A 21,326-nucleotide genomic window follows, 5' to 3' on the forward strand; every position below is an offset into this window, starting at 1 on the left:
TCATCTGAAGCTAAAACGTCAAGTCTGTAATGCATTACAAATGTACATATAAAAGTTTTGGCACCCCTGGTCAAAATTACTGTTATTGTGAGTAGTTAAGCAAGTTGAAGATTACATGATCTCGAAAAGGCCTAAAGTTAAAGATGACACATTTCCTTTGTATTTTAGGCAAAAAAAATGTCATTTTTTTACATTTTAAAAATAAAAAGGAGAATAGGCTGATGCTAAAGTTTGGGCACCCTTGGAGATTTGTGTACTCAGACAACTTTGACCAAGGTTCCAGACCTTAATTAGCCTGTTAGGGTTATGGCTTGTTCACTATCATCGTTAGTAATGGCCAGATAATGCAGATAATGTAATTTTCCTAGCTTTATAAAAACCCAGCCTCCTCTAACCTTGTGCCAAAAAACAGCAGCCATGGGTTCTTCCGAGCAGATGCCTAGCACTCTGAAAATGGTGGAGGCTCACAAAACAGGAGAAGGCTATAAGAAGATAGCAAAGCGTTTTCAAGTTGCCCTTTCCTATGTTCGAAATAATTAAGAAATGGCAGTTAATAGTGGAGGTCAAGAAAAGGTCTGGAATACCAAGCAACATTTCAGAGAGAGCTGCTCGTAGGATTGCTAGGGAAGCTAATCAGAACCCCTGCTTGACTGCAAAAGATTTAAACTCTGGAGTTGTGGTACATCTGTTATACTGTTCAGAGACACCTGCACAAATATGGCCTTCATGGAAGAGTCCTCAGAAGAAAACCTGCATCATCATCATCATCATCATAAAATTCAGCATAGTATGCAAATGAACATCTAAACCAGCTGACCCATTTCAGAAACAAGTCCTGTAGACTGATGAGGTTAAAAATAGAACTCTTTGGCCGCAATGTTTAAAGGTATGTGTGGAGAAAATAGGGCACAGAATTTCAGGAACAGAACATCTCGCCAACCATTAACCCCTTTACCGCCGTGGGTGGTTTGCACGTTAATGACCGGGCCAACTTTTACAAATCTGACCACTGTCACTTTATGAGGTAATACCTCTGGAACGCTTCAACAGATCCCGCTAATTCTGAGATTGTTTTTTCGTGACATATTGTACTTCATGATAGTGATAAGATTTCTTCGATATCACTTGCGTTTATTTGTGAAAAAATTGGAAATTTGGCAAAAATTTTGAAAGTTTTGTAATTTTCAAAATTTTAATTTTTATGCCCTTAAATCAGAGAGATATATCACACAAAATAGTTAATAAGTAAATAACATTTCCCACATGTCTATTTTACATCGGCACAATTTTGGAACCAACATTTTTTTTTATTAGGGAGCTATAAGGGTTAAAAGTCGACCAGCGATTTCTCATTTTTACAACAAAATTTGCAAAACCATTTTTTTAGGGACCACATCACATTTGAAGTGACTTTGAGGGGCCTTTATGACAGAAAATACCCAAAAGTGACACCATTCTAAAAACTGCACCCCTTAAGGTGCTCAAAACCACATTCAAGAAGCTTATTAACCCTTCACGTGCTTCACAGGAATTTTTGGAATGGGGAAGAAAAAAATGAACATTTAACTTTTTTCACAAAAATGTTACTTTAGATCCCAATTTTTTTATTTTTGCAGGGGTAACAGGAAAAAATGGACCCCAAAATTTGTTGTGCAAATTCTCTTGAGCACGCAGATACCCCATATGTTGAGAAAAAACATTGTTTGGGTGCACGGCAGGGCTCAGAAGGGAAGGAGCGCCTTTTGACTTTTTGAATGTAAAATTTGCTTGAATAATTAGCGGATGTGCCCCTGATGTGCCTAAACAGTGGAAACCCCCCACAAGTGGCACCATTTTGGAAACTAGACCCCTCAGGGAACTTATCTAGATGTGTGGTGAGCACCTTGAACCCCCAAGCCCTTTACAGAAGTTTATAACATGTTCTTCAGCCCCCAGTTTTGCATGTTCATAAGGGTAACAGGAGAAATTGCACCATGCAACTTGTTGTGCAATCTCTCCTGAGTAAGCCGATACCCCATATGTGGGGGAAAACCATTGCTTCGGCGCACGGCAGGGTTTGGAAGGGAAGGAGTGCCATTTGACTTTTTGAATGTAAAATTTTCTTGAATAATTAGCGGACGCCATGTTGCATTTGGAGAGCCCCTGATGTGCCTAAATAGTGGAAACCCCGCACAAGTGACACCATTTTGGAAACTAGACCCCTCAGGGAACTTATCTAGATGTATGGTGAGCCCCTTGAACCCCCAGCTGCTTCACAGAAGTTTATAACATGGAGCCGTGAAAATAACATTTTCACATTTTTCCCACAAAAACGTTTTTCAGCCCCCAGTTTTGCATTTTCATAAGGGTAACAGGAGAAATTGCACCATGCAACTTGTTTGTGCCTAAACAGTGGAAACCCCCCACAATTGACACCATTTTGGAAACTAGACCCCTCAAGGATTTTATCAAGGGGTATAGTGTACATTTTGAACCCAGTACGACATAATTTGATAACATTAGGTCATCATATTGAATAAGTTGTCATTAATCTTGAGCGCAAGTGCTCTCTACTTAAGTTTGCATCGGGTACTCGGGTATGCACCATGTATCACGGGAGCTCGAGTCCCTACCCCGCATGTTTCACGGTTGTTAGACACCCAAAAAAAACCATGCGGGGATTGCTCGTGCATGGCAGGCAATCCCAGCAACGTTTTTTTTGGCCGTGAAGCATATGGGGCAGAGACTCGAGCATGTCACTCGAACACCCACGATACTCAGTGCATACACGAGCACCCGATGCTAACTCAAGTAGCGAGCACTTGCACTCAACGCTGGTCGCCATATCGTCATCATTTTTTCTTCTTTACTTTTGAAAAAATCCCAACCCTAACCCTAGCCCAACCCTAACCCCATCCTCATCCGTACCCTAACCCCATCCCCAACCTTAACCCTACCCTAATCCCAACCCTAGCCCAACCCCAACCCTAACCCTAGCACAACCCTAACCCCAACCCTAATACAACCCTAACCCAAAAGTTTATTTTTTTACACCGTTCCTCATGTGGTATAAGTGATCAGACAACTTCATTCTTTGGGTCGGTGCGATTACAGCGATGCCAGATTCATATCGGGTTTTTATGATTGACAGCTGTCACACACTAAAAGGTGCTTTTTTTGCAAAGACTAGTTTTTGCATCACCATGTTTTGAGAGGTATAATTTTTCCATATTTTGGCCGACAGAGTCATGTGACGGTTTTTTTTTTGTGGAACAAATTGATGTTTTATTGGTACCATTTTCGGGCATGTGACTTTTTTTTATCTTTCTATTCCGATTTTTGGGAGGCAGAATAAACAAAAAAACAGCAATTCCGGAATTGTTTTTATGTTATTTTTTATGCCGCTCCGCGTGTGGTAAAATTGATAAGGCAGTATTATGCTTTGGGTCAGTACATTTACAGCGGTACCGCATTTATATAGTTTTTTTATGTTTTGGAGCTTTTACACAATGAAAACTATTTTCTAGAAAAAAATAATTTTTTGTATCGCTTTATTCTGAGAGCTATAACTTTTTTATTTTTCGGATGATGGAGCTGTATGGCAGCTTGTTTTTTGTGGGACAAGATGACGTTTTCAGCAGTACCATTTTTATTTACGTTCGTCTTTTTGATCGCGTGTTATTCCTTTTATTGTTTGGCGGTATGATCATAAAGCATTGTTTTTTGCTTCGATTTTTTTTTTTTTCATAATAAATAAATATGGGTTCAATATATTTTTATTTTTTGGGGATTATTTTTTTAATTTTTTTTTTCACTTTTCTACTTTTTTTTTTTTTAACTTTTACACTATGTCCCACTATGGGACTTTCACTGTTTGCAGCCTGATCAGCTGCATGGCATAGAGAGCAGCAGCTCCCTATGTAATGCAGCCTGTCTGCGCTGCACACAGGGGAGACATTACTTTGGTCATGCACTGCGCATGACCAAAGTAATGTCCTGCCTCCTAATGACCCGGATGTTGTCATGATGACAACGGGTCGTCATGACAACATCCGGAAGCAGCCGCAGACACCGCTGGATGCCGGCAGGAGAGGTGAGTATAACGATCACCTCCCCCCTTACCACCACAATGCTGCAATCGACTTCAATTGCAGCATTGTGGGGGTTAATGTGCAGGGAGCGTTGCGGGACCGCGCCCTGCACATAGCACCGGGTGTCAGCTGTGACAATCAGCTGACACCCGGCGGCGATCGCTCTGCACCGCTTGTGTGCGGGCGCGATCGCCGCACGCGTAATAGTACGTAGCTAGTCCATAAGTCCCAGGGCACAGCTACGTACTATTACTGACGTCGGAAAGGGGTTAAGCATGGGGTGGATTAATCATGCTTTGGGGTTGTGTTGCAGCCAATGGCACGGGGAACATTTCACGGATAGAGGGAAAAATGGATTCAATGAAATTTCAACAAATTTTTGATGTAAAGATAACACCATCTGTAAAAAAAGCTCAAGTTGAAAAGAGGATGGCTTCTACAATTGGATAATGATCCTAAACACACGGCAAAATCCACAATAGACAACCTCAAAAGGCGCAAGCTGAAGGTTTTACAGTGGTCCTCGATCCCCTGATTTGAACATCATTGAAAATCTGTGGCTAGACTTCAAAATAGCAGTGCATGCAAGACGACCCAGGAATCTCAGAACTGTAAGAATTTTCCAATGGAGAATCAATGAAAATTCCTCAAACAAGAATTGAAAGACTCTTGAGTGGCTACAAAAAGCGTTTACAAGCTGTGATATTTTAAAAATTGGGTGCTACTAGGTACTAACCATGCTGGTGCCCAAACTTTTGCATCTGCCCATTTAAAATCTAAAAGATTAACCCCTTTAAAGCCCATGACTTACTAATACGCGTCTGTGCCCTGGGACTTAAGAGCCTGACCCATATTAGTATGTCATCGCGATGCTATCGCGCGCGCACACAGGCTGATTGTCACAGCTGACACCCGGTACTATGTGCAGGGAGCGGTCCCGCACCACTCCCAGCACATTAACCTCTGCAATGCTGCGATCGAAGTCGATCGCAGCATTGCCGTGGCTAAGGGGAGGTGATCGCAATACTCACCTCCTCTTCTGGCCTCCTGCGCTGTCTGCCGCGGCTTACCGGGTGTTGCCATGATGACCCGATGTCGTCATGACAACATCCGGGTCACCAGACAGCAGGAAGATTGTTTGGTCATGTGCAGTGCATGACCAAACAATCTTCTCACTGTGCAGCGCTGACTGCCTGCATGGCACAGGGATGGTGCTCCATCCCTATGCTATGCAGGCGATCAGAAAAAAAAAAGTGAAAGTCCCAGAGTGGGACAAAGTAAAAAAGTAAAAAAACTTTCAGAAAGTAAAAAAAATAAATAAAAAAAAAATTGTAAAAATATTTAAAATAAAAATAAAAAAAATAATCCACCAAAAATAAAAATATAATGTACCCATCAATAAATATTATTATGAAAAAAAACAAACAATAAAAGTACACATATTTGGTATCGCCGCGTCCGTAACGACCTGACCTATAAAACTGTCCCACTAGTTAACACCTTCAGTGAACTCGGTAAAAAAATAAAATAAAAAACGAAGCAAAAAACAATGCTTTATCATCATACCGCCAAACAATAAATGGAATAATACGCGATTGAAAAGACGAATATAAATAAAAATGGTACCGCTGAAAACGTCATCTTGTCCCGCAAAAAACAAGTCGCCATAGAGCTCCATCATCCGAAAAATCAAAAAGTTATAGCTCTCAGAATAAAGTGATGCAAACATTTTTTTTCTATAAAATAGCTTTTATTGTGTAAAAGCGCCAAAACATAGAAAAACTATATAAATGTGGTACAGCTGTAAACGTACTAACGCGAAGAATAAAGCTACCTTATCAATTTTACCACACGCGGAGTAGAATAAAAATTGTTTGAAAAAAAAAATTCCTGAATTGTTGGTTTTTGTTTATTCTGCCTCCCAAAAGCTGGAATAGAAAGCGATCAAAAAATGTCACGTGCCTGAAAATGGCACCAATAAAAACGTCAACTCATCCTGCAAAAAACAAGCCGTCACATGACTCTTTCGGCCAAAATATGGAAAAATTATAGCTCTCAAAATATGGCGATGCAAAAACTAGATTTTACAAAATATGTGTCTTTTAGTGTGTGACAGCTGTCAATCATAAAAACTCAATATGATTCTGGTATCTCTGTAGTCACACCGACCCGAAGAATAAGGTAGTCTAATCACTTATACCACACGAGGAACGGCATAAAAATTAAACGCTGGGGTTGGGGTTAGGGTTGTGCTAATGTTAGGGTTGGGGTTAGGTTTTTTTTTTTTTTCTCAAGATAACGATATGGCAACTAGTGTTGAAAGCAAGTGCTCGCTACTTGAGTTTGCATCGGATGCTCGGGTATGCATTGAGTATCGCGGGTGCTCGAGTCTCCACCCCATATGCTTCGCGGCCAAAAAAAACTCGCAGGGATTGCCTGCCATACACGAGCGATCCCCGCATGTTTTTTTTGGGGTGTCTAATAACCGTGAAACATGCGGACAGGGACTCGAGCATGTCACTTGAGCACCCATGATACATGGTGCATACCTGAGTACCCGATGCAAACTCAAGTAGCGAGCACTTGCGCTCAAGACTAATGACAACTTATACAATATGATGACCTAATGTCATCAAATTCTGTGTCATACCTCTGGGATCAAAATGTTCACTATACCCCTTGATAAATTCCTTGAGGGGTGTAGTTTCCAAAATGGGGTCACTTGTGGGGGGTTTCAACTATTTAGGCACATCAAGGGCTCTCCAAACGTGACATTGGGTCAGCTCTCGATTCCAGCCGATTTTGCGTTCAAAAAGTCACACAGTGCTCCTTCCCTTCTGAACTCTGCCGTGCGCCCAAACACTGTATTTTCCCCACATATGGGATATTGGTGTACTCAGGAGAAATTGCACAAAAGTTGTTGGGGTCCATTTTCTCCTCTTACCCTTGTGAAAATAAAAAAATTGGGGCTAAAACATCATGTTTGTGGAAAAAGCTTGATTTTTTTATTTTCACGGCTCCAATGTTTTAAACTTCTGTAAAGGACTTGGGGGTTCAAGGTGCTCACCACACATCTAGATAGGTTCCCTGAGGCGTCTAGTTTCCAAAATGGTGTCACTTGTGGGGGTTTTCAATGTTTAGGCACATCAGGGGCACATCCTCTAATTATTCAAGCAAATTTTACAATCAAAAAGTCAAATGGCGCTCCTTCCCTTCCGAATCCTGCCGCGTGCCCAAACAGTGGTTTTCCCCCACATATGAGGTATCTTCTAACTCAGGAGAAATTGCACAACAAACTGCATGGTGCAATTTCTCCTGTTACCCTTATGAAAATGCAAAAGTGGGGGCTGAAAAACATTTTTGTGGGAAAAATGTGAAAATTTTATTTTTGCGGCTCCATGTTATAAACTTCTGTGAAGCACCTGGCGGTTCAAGGTGCTCACCACACATCTAGATAAGTTCCCTGAGGGGTCTAGTTTCCTAAATGGTGTCAATTGTGTGGGGTTTCCACTGTTTAGGCACATCAGGGGCTCCCCAAATGCAACATGGCGTCCGCTAATTATTCAAGCTAATTTTACATTCAAAAAGTCAAATGGCGCTCCTTCCCTTCCGAACCCTGCCGTGCGCCCAAACAGTGGTTTTCCCCCACATATGGGGTATCTGCTTACTCAGGAGAAACTGCACAACAAATTTTGGGGTCCAATTTTTCCTGTTACCTCTGCGAAAATAAAAAAAATTGGGTCTAAAGTAACATTTTTGTGAAAAAAGTTAAATGTAAATTTTTTTCTTCCACGTTCCAAAAATTCCTGTGAAGCACCTGAAGGGTTAATAAAGTTCTTGAATGTGGTTTTGAGTACCTTGAGGGGTGCAGTTTTTAGAATGGTGTCACTTTTGGGTATTTTCTGTCATTAAGACCCCTCAAAGTGACTTTAAATATGATGTGGTCCCTAAAAAAATGTTTTTGTAAATTTTGTTGGAAAAATGAGAAATCGCTGGTCAACTTTTAACCCTTATAGCTCCCCAATAAAAAAAAATTTTGGTTCCAAAATTGTGCTGATGTAAAGTAGATATGTGGGAAATGTTATTTATTAACTCTTTTGTGTGACATATCTCTCTGATTTAAGGGCATAAAAATTCAAATTTTGAAAACTGCAAAATTTTCTAAATTTTTGCCAAATTTCCATTTTTTTCACAAATAAACGCAAGTGATATCGAAGAAATTTTACCACTATCATGAAGTACAATATGTCACAAAATAACAATCTCAGAATCAGGGGGATCCGTTGAAGCGTTCCAGAGTAATTACCTCATAAAGTGACAGTGGTCAGAATTGTAAAAATTGGCCTGGTAATTAACATGCAAACCACCTTGGGTTGTAAAGGGGTTAAAATATATATATATATATATATATATATATATATATATATATATATATATATATATATATGTATATATTTATATATTTTTTTTTTTTGCCTAAAATAGAAAGGGAATGTGTCACCTTTAACTTTAGGGCTTTTAGAGATCGTTTCATCTTCAACTTGCTTAACTGTTCAAAATAACAGTAATTTTGACCAGGGGTGCACAAACTTTACATGCCACTGTATATACGAGGGTCAGTCAATAAGTAATGCCTCCTATTTTTTTTCTCCTTAAATAAGGTAGTTATGTTAAATATTCGAATTTGGCACAATTCCTCAATCCTTCTTTTCCAATCCACAGCAATTGCAACTTAGAACCTATATGTATGACACATAAACTAAATGCAGTATAAAATATAACATTTATTAATGATAATTTAAAAGTACATAATAAAAATAAAAGATGGGGAAAGGAGTCACAAAAAAGAAAGGCCACAGAGGTAAGTATCAGCAATACTAGGATAAACATGCACGAAATGAATATATCAACCAATTCTCCACATGAAGTGTTAAAATGTTATATGTGCAGATAATAAAGTGAAACAGTGGTAAAGTGCAATGTGCTAGTATACTTCCCACAATATTGGATGTATATAAAAGTAACAGAACAAGGTGAGAATGGTGTGCAAGGATCGGGCATGTGTTACATATTTAGGCTGGTACTGACCCGTGAGACCTGGATCCAACGCGCGTTTCACCGGAGCTTTCACAAGGATATAGTGAGATGAAGGATAGAAGGGTATTTATAAAAAGTCCAGCCAATGGGGGAACAGGAAATGATGAAGAAGTACTGTTTACACATGTGCTGCGTTACTGATATGGCGCCATATCGTATGGCCGTATAGCCTTTCCCCCTGCCGATGTGCGACTCACAGGAGCGCAGATCAGCTGGGGAAATCGGGTGCCGGCGTGCGTGTCATTGAACCGGTGGAACGCACAAACCGGAAGTGACGTGGTGCCGGAGGCACAGGAAGTATGCTGAGGTGTGCGTTCCACCGTGTGAGACGCAGGGAGAAGCAGATGGAAGATCATATTGAGCGGTGGAACGGAGGGGGGAAGTGAAAGAGGATATAAAGGGGTGTGTAATGATACAAGTGAGTGCATGTGAGATTTGAACAAGACGTAATGTGAGAAGGTGAAGAGAAATAGTCATGAAGATTTGGTGTGGAAGAATGTGAAAATACATATAAGTGCCACAAGAATATTTAATCCCATAGTGAAATAAATTACAGTTGGCAAATACATTACCATCCTGAATTAAAACAACAGACACCATAAAATGTAGGAAAATAAATAAATTAAAGGTTAAGTCCATCTGCTACATGAATATATGGAGATCAATGAAATAACCCGGCTTACATGTATAGCAAAATACCACAATATCAGGGAAAACACATATAGAAACAGATATATATACAGAAATATATGGATGAAGGTCAAACACCATGGCGTATTCGTAAGTGCAGGGCAGTGATATGGAAGGAGTATCATGGAATCCTGATGTCATCAGCTGTCTGAAGAAAATGGCTGGGAGGCGGACAAATCAGCTGGCGAAACAACTACATATAGATAGCAAAAATAAGAGAAGAAAAAATATAAATAAATGAAGAAACATAAGAATAAATATAAGGACTCAAATGAATAATAGAAAGAAAATAGATATTAAAATAAAAAATTAAGGTAGTTATGTTAAATATTCGAATTTGGCACAATTCCTCAATCCTTCTTTTCCAATCCACAGCAATTGCAACTTCCTGCACCAACAGGTGGCAGGACTTTATCCGTTTTCAAAATGGCTGACATCAATGTTCGTATTAGATAACGTTCTGTGATTGAATTCTTGCATGCAGAAGGTGAAACGCCCATTCGAATTCATGAAAGACTGAAAAATGTGTACGGTGATGCAACAGTGGATGTCAGTACTGTTAGACGATGGGTTCGTCGCTGTAACACAGCTGAAGGGCCATCACCGTTGGCTGACAAAATGCGGAGTGGCAGGCCAGTAACCGCAGTGACTCCAAGCAACATTCAGTGAGTCGATGACATCATTCGTGGTGACCGTCGGGTGACTGCAGATGAATTGTGTGGCATTATCTGCCTCAGTAAAGGCAGTGTGATGAAAATTATTGGACAACTGGGATACAGAAAAGTTTGTGCACGGTGGGTCCCAAGAATGCTTTTTACCATGCTGGAATACATGCCCTTGTTAAACGGTGGACCAAGACTGTAGAGATGGATGGAGATTATATTGAAAAGTGACAAATTAATCGTTAATGTTGTGGTTTTCAACCTATGTAATTGCATTTGAATTTCTTGCCAATTAAAAGGAGAAAAAAAATAGGAGGCATTACTTATTGACTGACCCTTGTACTATGTTATGGCCCCCTATATGTAGTATGATGGTACCCATAACTCCTTATATATAGTATGATGACCCTAACAGCTCATTATACCCTTTATTTTGGTCCCCACATCTCATTATATAGTATGGCGGCTCCCACAGCTCCCTATGTTCTGTATTATGGGCCCCACAGCTCATTATATATAGTATGATGACCCCCACAGCTCCCTATATCCTGTATGATGTCACCCACAGCCAATCTTATATGTAATGCAGGATGTGTCCTTCTGTCCGAAGCCGAGATGGGCAGCGTCTGCGCAGTGTGGCACCGGGGTCCGCGCGTGTGCATGCTGCACTACGGCGCCATTTTATTGATGGCACTGTGTATGCAAATTCGCAGACACACTGTCTTCAACAAACTGGCGACAGATATTGCAGGATGTACACATGGTGACTCCGGCAACATTTTATTGAAGAATTCTACTACATCGTCAACATAGCAATGCGCATGCGACGTCCATCGCCATTAACCCCATGCCCGACGTGTGCGCACTGCAATGTTGACGTTGTACTACATTGCGTCAATAAAATAGCGCCTGAGTCAGTGTGTGCACATACTGAGATCTCCGGCGCCATTTCATTGAAGACCCTGGATATGTGAATTTGCAGACCGTGTCTCTTAAAAAAAAAAAAAGGTGCCGGATAGCGTGGTATGTGCACGCGCTGACTCAGGTGGCAATTCATTGAAGTATTGTACTAAAAAATTAACATAGCACTGTGCATGCCCACACTCCGATCCCATTAAAAAAATAGTTTTCAGCTAAATACGTTAATAAAATTAACAATGTACCAATAAAAATGCTCGACACCCCACAGCTCCCTATATCCTGTATTATATCCCCCACAGCCTATTATATACAGTATGATGACCATACAGCTCCCTGTATCCTGTATGATGGCACCCACAGCCCATTATATACAATGTGATGACCCCACACGCTCCCTATATCCTGTATGATGGCACCCACAGCCCATTATATACTGTATGTTGACCCCACAAGCTCCCTATATCCTGTATTATAACCCTCACAGCCCATTAGTATGATGACCCCCACAGCTCCCTATATCCTGTATTATGTCTCCCACAGCCTCCTATATACTTTATTATGGCCCCCACAGCTACTTATATTATTATGGCCCCCACTTTTACTTATTTATAATACGATGGACTCCATGACTGGAAAATAAAAAAACCCAATAAAGATTATTCTCACCTTATCCTAAGTCCCGACACCACAGCCTCCATCTCCTCTTTTATAGCTGAGTTGCAGAGGGGGCTCAATGCAATGACATCATTGTGATGCCTGCGTTGGCATGCTGATGTCTCATAAACTGCAGATATATAGCGGTCTGCGGCTTAGGAGACGGATAGTGATAGAGAAGGGAACTTATGGCTTGCTGCTCTATCACAGAATGAAACTATTTCGGTGTCATGTTGAAAACGACTCAGTTCAATGTGGCAAGCACAGGAGATCCGGGGCTCTGGCCAAGAAGATCGGGGCCGGAGCCTCAGAGCTTTGATGCTAGCAACACCACTGTTGGTTGGTCAGGAATAGGAAAAAAAGGACTGGTCCAGAACGGATTAAAAAAAAATCTGTCTTTCTCCACTCCTTAATAGCCGGCCATCACACACCTCTTGCCTTATCACCCTTGATAAATCTGTCATAGGGATAAGGAAATTAAATTACCAGTAAATGTAAAACTATCATATGCATGTGTTTAGATGTTAATATTAAAAAAAAGGCCAGCTTCCTCTCCCCTTAATAGCAGGCTACCACACATCTTCGTATTTACCCTTTGCCCAAGACAACACTAGAAGCTGGTGCTATCATGAGTAGTGTTGAGCCACCCCCGTAGTGTTCGAGTTCGGTTCGGTTCGTCGAACACCCGTGTGTTCGCCGAACTGTTCGTCGAACACCTTCGAACACCGTTAAAACCAATGGCAGGCAAACAAAAACACATAGAAACACATAGAAAACACCTTCAAAGGTGTCCAAAAGCTGACAAACTGCTCAGAAGACTCAACTAACACATGGAAAAGTGACAAGTACATATAGTCATGCGAAAATAAAAGAGGTGGAGGAGTAAAAGGAGGGGGAGACACAGATATAGGCATGTCATGCCCTTCTAAAATCCAAAAAGTGAGAAGCCGACACGGCCAGTCCGCTCCTGCCCGTGCCACCTCCGTGTCGCCGGGTTTGTGCCAGAGCCGCGGTGAACCCTGATGGCCAGCCCCCCTCTCCCAATACTGGTGCCTGTCCGCTGGTGGGTCGAGCGAGCCCCCCTGTGGTGGAGGCAGCTCTAAGCTTTTTAATTTAAATTGTCTCTCTAATTTGAATGAATACACTTTAAATCCATTTACAAGGATCTATTGGAGGGCAAGTCTCATGCCAGCAGCCGCGTAATTCCAGCTCCAGTAGCGTCCACTAAAGCTGCTGCAGTTAAAAAGCTTTTATAAGGATCGAACTCGGCTGTCCACCGCAAGGCATCCTACTGCCAGTCCCAGCCCCTATGCCTTGGGGTGCCTGCTGATGCTCTTCACTGAGTATCCCATGGTCCCGAAGCATTTCCTTTGAAAAAATTAAGTGTCTAAACTACAGGTGGTGTAGCTTGCTTAACAGCCGGGATAATCCGCTGACTAGCAGACACTGCTACTAGGCACAAAGTATTTCCTGGGCTAGATGCAGTTAAAAATTTGTAATTAGATACTCTCGTTGGATGCTGAGAAAGCATTCCATAGAGTCTCCTGGCACGCCATATATGATTCTCTTAAAAAGCTTGGGGTAGGGGTCTAGGGGACCCTTTTATAGCCAAAATCACGGCCCTGTATCGCAATACGTCACCTAGGCTGAAGATAAATGGAACTGTAGCACCCTGAGGGCTCGGTTGCTACAGACGTATTGCACCTCACCCAGAGGTGTGATATCTCACTCTCAGGTAAGGATGGAGTGTGGATCAGGACCCGACACCTGCATGCATTACACCACATTGCCGTGGGGCAGGGCGACCAATATGCCCCTGAGATGGGCACGACAGTCCCTGTCCCTGGCTGGAGTGGGGGGAGGGAACACTGAGGAAGGGGAACCCTGTAGTGCAGGAGCAGGGAGGAAGCAGTTCCTGGGTGCATTGAGAAGGGAGTATAAAAGGTGGGCACCATCTTAGTTCAGTGCAGAGAAGTCTGAGCAGAAGTGGCAGGGAGCAGGGGCTCTGCATGAGCTCTGCTCCGGAGGCGGGCCTAGTAACAGAGGCCCAGGCCTGGAAGAGGGAGAAGGAAGGAAGAGGAGCGGAGAAGGCTCCAGGAACGAGGAATGAAGGGATCCCAGGGGTGCGGACGGGCGAGTCGCCACCGCACGCCCGAATCCACCTGCGTGGAGGGGTCAGGCCAAAGGGGGAGACCGGTCCCCGAACTAGTGGAGGCAGGAAACGACCCTCAGCTAGAAACCGGAGGCTCTGACATTTTATGTGGCACAGCCCCTCGCTACACCCGCTAGGAAGGCACCACATAGGGTCAGGGAAACTGGCGCCAAGTTTACCAAGAGGAGGCCCGAGGCAGCCGGACAGAAGTGTTGGTAAGAAAGGCCAGACAAAGGACACACAAAGGGGGTCCTGTGAAGTGCTCCAAAGTTATCTGGGAGTTGTCTGAGCCCCTCACCTGGTGAGCACAGTACGACGTGGGCAGCCGTTACCTGCAGACGTGGTCTGGATAATAAGAACTGTGAGTAAAGGCCCTGGACTGCATCACTGACTCCGTGTCGTTACTGCTGCTGCCCTGCACCATCACCCCCATCCTCCGCATACACTGCCCTGAGGCTATACTCCTCCCGTGGGGAGTTATGCTACGCTCTGCTGCACCCACAACACCAGCCTCAGCGGTCTGCCCTGTAGCGGCGGTTCACTCTGACCGCAATCCACGGGTGGCGTAGTCGGACATTTAAACATCAAAACCACATAAATAGTTCCGCCACTGGTTTGACCGCCCTGAGCCACGGAACCGGGTCGCTGCCACGAAGACTACAACCACCAGCATCCACCAAAAAGGGTCCGGCTCCGGGTGTCCCAAGGCCCAGGGGGTGCGTCAGAACATTTTCATCACCTTTCACAATCACCAATGGGACAAGGCAGGGATGTCCTCTGTCCCCTCTCTTATACATCCTAGTGACGGAGCACCTGCTCTCATCAATTCGCCATAACCCCAATATTAGGTGGATTGAGGTGGGAGGCACCGAGTACAAGTGCTCTCTATTTGCTGATGATGTCCTAGTATATATCACTCAATCACATATATCCATCCATGCTGTTATGGCTGAAATAGATCACTTTGTTACATGGTAAAATTTTAAAATCAATGCAGCGAAGTCTGAGGCCCTCGATGTCTCCCTCCCTAAATCCATATAGGTTTCCATCCAGTCCAACTTTCCCTTTGCCTGGCCCTCACAGGGTATCAAATACTTAGGAATTCCTATTCATATAGACCTCTCCCATCTATATTATCTTAATTTTGGGCCCTTTATTGAACAATTCCATACAGACCACGGTTGGCAAGTTAGAACTGTAAGATTCACTACGTGAACCGCTGGTGTTTTGTGGAAAAGCACATGTACACCGCGTTCCAAATTATTATGCAAAAAGTGTTTAGGAGTGATAAGGGAAGAATTTGTTTGTTTGTCAGTTAAACTCATTGATGGTGATGTGTGTCAGGGCTCTTTATATCACTGTAAGCAATTGCAGACACCTGTGCTAATTAGTTTGGCAGGTGTGTCCAATGAAAGGCAAGACTACTTAAGAAGGCTCTCTCACATTATTAAGCAGCCTACATTTTCTGCCAAAATGGGAAAGAAAAAGGATGTGTCGGCTGCTGAGAAGCAACAAATTGTGGAGTGTTTAGGTCAAGGCATGACTACAATCAACATTGTGCGATGATCAGGATGAAGTGTCTTGGCAATCAAGAAGTATGTAGCTGATTCACAGTACACACGTGTGCGTGCTGATAAGGGCAAATTGAGGACTCTTTCCTACAGGCAATTACGTCAGGTTGAAAGAGCAGCGGCAAAAAAGCCTTGTCATAGCAGCAGACAAGTTTTTGAAGCTGCTTGTGCCTCCAACGTCCCCCGAACAACAAGATGCAGGGTCCTTCAGAGGTTTGCAGCTGTGCATACGCCATCCTGTCAACCTCCTCTATCCACTTCACACAAGCAGAAACGGCTCCAGTGGGCCAAACATTACATGAAGACTGATTTCAAAACTGTTTTGTTCACGGATGAGTGCCGTGCAGCGCTCGATGGTCCAGATGGATGGAGTGGAGGATGGCTGGTTGATGGACACCCCACGCAAACACGGCTACAGCGCCAACAAGGAGGAGGTGGAGTAATGTTTTGGGCTGGAATCATGGGGAGAGAGATTGTCGGCCCCTTTAGGATCCCTGAAGGCGCTAAAGATGAACTCCATAATGTATGTGGATTTTCTCAAACAGCACTTCCTGCCATGGTTCAAGAAGAAGAACGGTGTATTTCACAGCAAGATCATTTTTCTGCATGATAATGCACCATCTCATGCTGCACATAAAACATCTGCATCTCTGGCTGATATGGGCATAAAAGGGGACAAACTTATGGTGTGACCCCCATGCTCCCCTGACCTCTACCCCATTCAGAACCTTTGGAGCATCATTAAAAGGAGTGTCTATGATGGCGGGAGGCAGTTCACATCTAAGCAACAGCTCTGGGAGGGTATTCTGTCCTCATGCAAAACAATTGAAGCAGAAACCATCCAAAACCTGACAAATTCAATGGACGAGAGAGTTCAGAAGCTCCTTTCGAACAAGGGGTCCTATGTGAAAATGTAACATCACCTAGAATAAAGTTTTGAGTTGAAAACTGTTTGATTTCAGTTTCTAACAACCTGCTAATGCTTATAATTTCAAAAATGACCATTTTTTTGGTCTTTATTAAAATGAAAAGGTTGATCGAAAAGTTTGGGGGATCTAAGAGTGTGGCAACCCAGTAGTCATGATTACTTCGAATTCTGACAATATGAGGGTCATGCTGCAGGTAGTGCAGCAAGAAGGCACTTATGTGTCTTGCGCATCTCGGAGCCCCAAAATTATTTTCCGGGCTAGATGCAGCTAAAAATTATTTTTAATTTTAAATCTGGTGGAGCTTATTATAGATGGCCTAATAGGATCAGTGCTGCACACTGCTACAAAGCCCAAATTATTTTCCAGTCAAGATACAGATAAACATGATTAGTAATTTGAAAGCTTAAAACGTTTGGTAGGGTGATTTTAACCAATCATCAAGCTTTTACTCTCCCCAGGATGACACAGGGGTAGAAAAGTCGTTTCAGATCCATGATTTGTTCATCTTTATGAACGTGAGTCTGTCTACATTATCAGTGGAGAGCCGCGTGCGCTTATCTGTCAGCACACCACCAGCAGCGCTGAACACACGTTCAGACAGAACGCTGGCTGCGGGGCATGACAAGATCTCCAAGGCGTAAGTGGCTAGCTCCGGCCATTTATCCAGATTGGAAGCCCAAAAAGAGCAAGGGTCCAGTGACACAGTCGTGGCTTCAATGTTTACTTGGAGATACTCCTGTACCATCGTCTCTAGGCGTTGACTATGTGTCAGACTTCTTGTCTCCTGTGGCCTTGCAAAGGATGGGCTAAAAAAGTGGTGAAATGATTCCGCAAAATTGATGTTACCAGCAGATACTGTGGTTCTGTTACGGTTTGAGTGCTGAACACTTGACGGTCCCACGGTTGGCAAGTTGGAACTGTGAGATTCACTACGTGCACCACTGGTATTTTGTGGAAAAGCACATGTAAGATTCTGCAACAGTCTCTGCTGATACTCCTGCATGCGTGCATCCCTTTCTATGGCAGGAATAATTTCTGCAAATTTACTTTTGTACCGGGGATCTAACAGTGTGGCAACCCAGTAGTCAGGATTATTTCTAATTCTCACAATTCGAGGGTCATGTTGCAGGTAGTGCAGCAAGAAGGCACTCATGTGTGTTGCGCATCCAGGAGCACCAAGTCCCTGTTGTGTTGGTGGCGAGGTAACAATCATGCTTCCTTCCTCTGTCCTCTCCCCCCAACCTCGCACAACAGAAATGTGATCAAGGTCTCCCTCATCTGATGAGTCTTCCATCAGTTCGTCCTCCACTTCTTCCTGGGCTCCTGCACCTTCCTCACTAGTTTGGCTGCTACCATGCGCCCTGGTAAAACCATCTCCCCCACCCTCACATGCCTGCCGCCTTGGTGCTGCCGACCTTCTGGACCTTGCAGATGTTAGCCCTTCCGCATACAACTCCTCCTCCTCTACTTCCTCCACCTCCTCTTGTGCCACCACCTGACTCCGAATTCTGTTTAACATGTGCTCCAGCATGTAAATCACCGGAATAGTCATGCTGATAATGGCATCGTCAGCACTAAACATCTTCGTCGCCATTTCAAAACTGTGCAGAAGGGTGCATAGGTCCCTGATCTGAGACCACTCCTCCAGCGTGATTTGCCCCACCTCTGAATCTCGTTGGCCCAGGCTATACGTCAGAACGTATTGCACCAGGGCTTGTCGGTGCTGCCACAGTCGCTGCAACATGTGCAGAGTTGAATTCCACCAGGTAGGCACATCGCATTTTAGCCGGTGAAGTGGCAGGCCCAACGACTTCTGTAGAGATGTAAGTCGCTGAGCTGCGGGATGCGAACGGCGGAAGTGAGCACACAGCGACCGTGCCCTCTGCAGAAGGCCATCTAGTCTGGGATAGTGGGCTAAAAATTGCTGGACAACCAGGTTCAACACGTGAGCCATACAAGGCACGTGTGTGACATTGCCCCGGCGAAGGGCCGCTCCCAGGTTTGCAGCATTGTCGCACACGGCCTTCCCTGGTTTCAGGTCCAGTGGAGACAACCATTCATGAAATTGGTTCTCCAGAGCTGACCACAACTCCTCAGCTGTGTGACTCACATTTCCCAGACATTTCAATGTAAAAACCGCCTGATGACGTTGAGCCCTACTGCCAGCATAGTAAGGAGGTGTGCAGGATCCCTTCTGCGCAGTTAGAAAGCTTGTGGCATGACCAGACAGGCTTTGGGTGCAGGTGGAAGACCGAGAGGAGGTTGAGGAGGCAGAAGCAGTGGAGGAACTTTGACATAAAGAGGATTGACGCACAACTCGTGGGGACGGCAAGACTTGGACAGCAGCCCCTTGTCCTGCTGTCACCATAGTTACCCAGTGCCCAGTCAGCGACATGTAACGCCCCTGTCCATGCCTACTCGTCCAAGTGTCTGTGGTGAAATGCACCCTGTCACACACAGAGTTTCTCAAAGAAGCGGTGATGTTGTGTGCGACATGCTGGTGGAGCGCAGGCACACCTTTCTTTGAGAAGTAGTGCCGACTGGGCATCTGGTACTGGGGCACTGCGACGGACATAAGGTCTCGAAAATCCTCTGTGTCCACCAGGCGGAAAGGCAGCATTTCTGTAGCCAAGAGCTTGCAGATGGTGAAATTCAACCTCTTAGCTTTCTCATGGCTAGGAGGAAATGGTCTTTTACTTGTCCACATCTGAGGGACCGAGGGCTGGCTATTGTGCTTAGACGGGGTTGATAAGGGGGTCCCCGGCAAACTGCCGGTCTGTGAGGAAGATGCAGGCGGACATGTTAGGTTGCCTTCATCCAAAGGTGGTGCTATCGATGTCGGACAGCGCTCAACACCAGCTGGTGTTACCACCTCCAAAGAAAATGATGACCTGCCAATCACGCTGGCTGTTGCGGGTAAAGAGGTGGCAGGTCTGCGCCCCAAAACAGGTGTGACTGCTGTCCCCCCAGTCACAGAGGATGAAGAGGCCGCGGATGCACAAGATATGGCAGACGGTGGTTGGCCCGGCCGGCTAGGCCGCATTGTAGCACACTGAGCTTCCCACTGCAACTTATGCTTCATGTCCATGTGCCGGTTCATGCATGAAGTACTCAAACTATGTATTTTTTGGCCTCTACTTAGCTTTTGCTGACAAATGTTACAGATAACACGAGTTGGGTCATCTTTATCGATCTGAAAAAATGCCCAGGCTATGCAAGGCTTAGCACCCATGCGACCTGAAGAGCCACCATGACTTGTGGTGAGAGGCAGAGTTGTGTTTGAGGATGCAGTTGTTGACGTGCTTCCAGTACTACGTCTCTGTCCAGGAAGGCGCAACCTGACCTCGTCGTCACTAGCATCTTCCTCCACCTCCTCTGCTGACCTCATCTCTTGGCTGACTGTGGGTTGACAGTAAGTGGGATCTCCGACCTCATCATCATCACCCTGTGCGTTATCACACCCGTCGTCCTCAGAGCCAACCTGTTCCTACCCTGACAAAAAACTAAAGTTGTCGCTCCAATCAGGTATTTGAGTCTTATCATCGTCTTCCTCATTGTCTCCACCAACAGGAGTTACAGTTTGGGAATGAGGGTCTACATTATGGTCAGAACCTTCTGCGTCTGGTCCTGGATCCGACTCATAAAGATTCTGGGCATCAGTGCAGATCATTTCCTCGTCTGGATTCACAGAAGCGCTGGAGTCGACCTCTGATTCCCAGGCTATAGTATGAGTAAACAGCTCTGCAGACTCAACCATCTGTTCTACCTCATACTCAGACGGGCAGCTGGAGATTTGGGAGCTGTGAGGAAGCAAGTGCGATTTGGGTGACACCTTTGAGGACTGGAGTATTTGTGATGTTGAAGTTGATGTGGAGGAGAGCCCACTTAAAGGAGCACTTGATATCCGTTGAAGCACCTGCTGTTTTTGTGCCTCATCTGGAATTTGTAGCGATTGGCGTGGCCGTAAGAAAGGGATCTTATCACATTGTCCGCTAAAAGAAGTAGACATTTTAGTTTGGCTGGAAGATGGTCTTTCTTCTGCAGATGTTACTGTTGCTTTAACACCTACCCCACGGACACAACCTTTTTTCCCCTTCCCAACACGCCTATTCCCCTTTCCACCAGCAGCAGGCCTTTTTCCACTCATTTTGGTGGTTAACTAATTCACAACTCTGGAGTTGTTTGCACAAAAAAACAATGGATGGTAACCGAGCAGAGCTGAGTGGCCAAACTGTGGTATTAGGCCAAAACTATTGGCTGGGTTAGATGCAGAAAAAAATTATTTTGAATTTGCAACCTGATGGAGGTCAGTATAGATGGACTAATAGAGAAAGTCCGACACACTACTAGAAGGCCAAATATTTTTTCAGAGGTAGATGCAGAAAAAAATATATTCAGTTTGCAACCTGATGGAGGTCAGTATAGATGGACTAATACAACAAGTCCCACACACAGCTAGAAGCCCAAATATTTTTTCAGAGGTACTGTAGATGCAGATAAAAATTATTTTTAATTTGCAACCTGATGGAGGTCAGTATAGATGGACTAATAGAGAAAGTCCGACACACTACTAGAAGGCC

Source organism: Phyllobates terribilis, unplaced genomic scaffold (genome assembly GCF_046119375.1).
Source record: "Phyllobates terribilis strain yellow unplaced genomic scaffold, ASM4611937v1 Scaffold_3__8_contigs__length_932513732, whole genome shotgun sequence".
Taxonomy (NCBI): Eukaryota; Metazoa; Chordata; class Amphibia; order Anura; family Dendrobatidae; genus Phyllobates; species Phyllobates terribilis.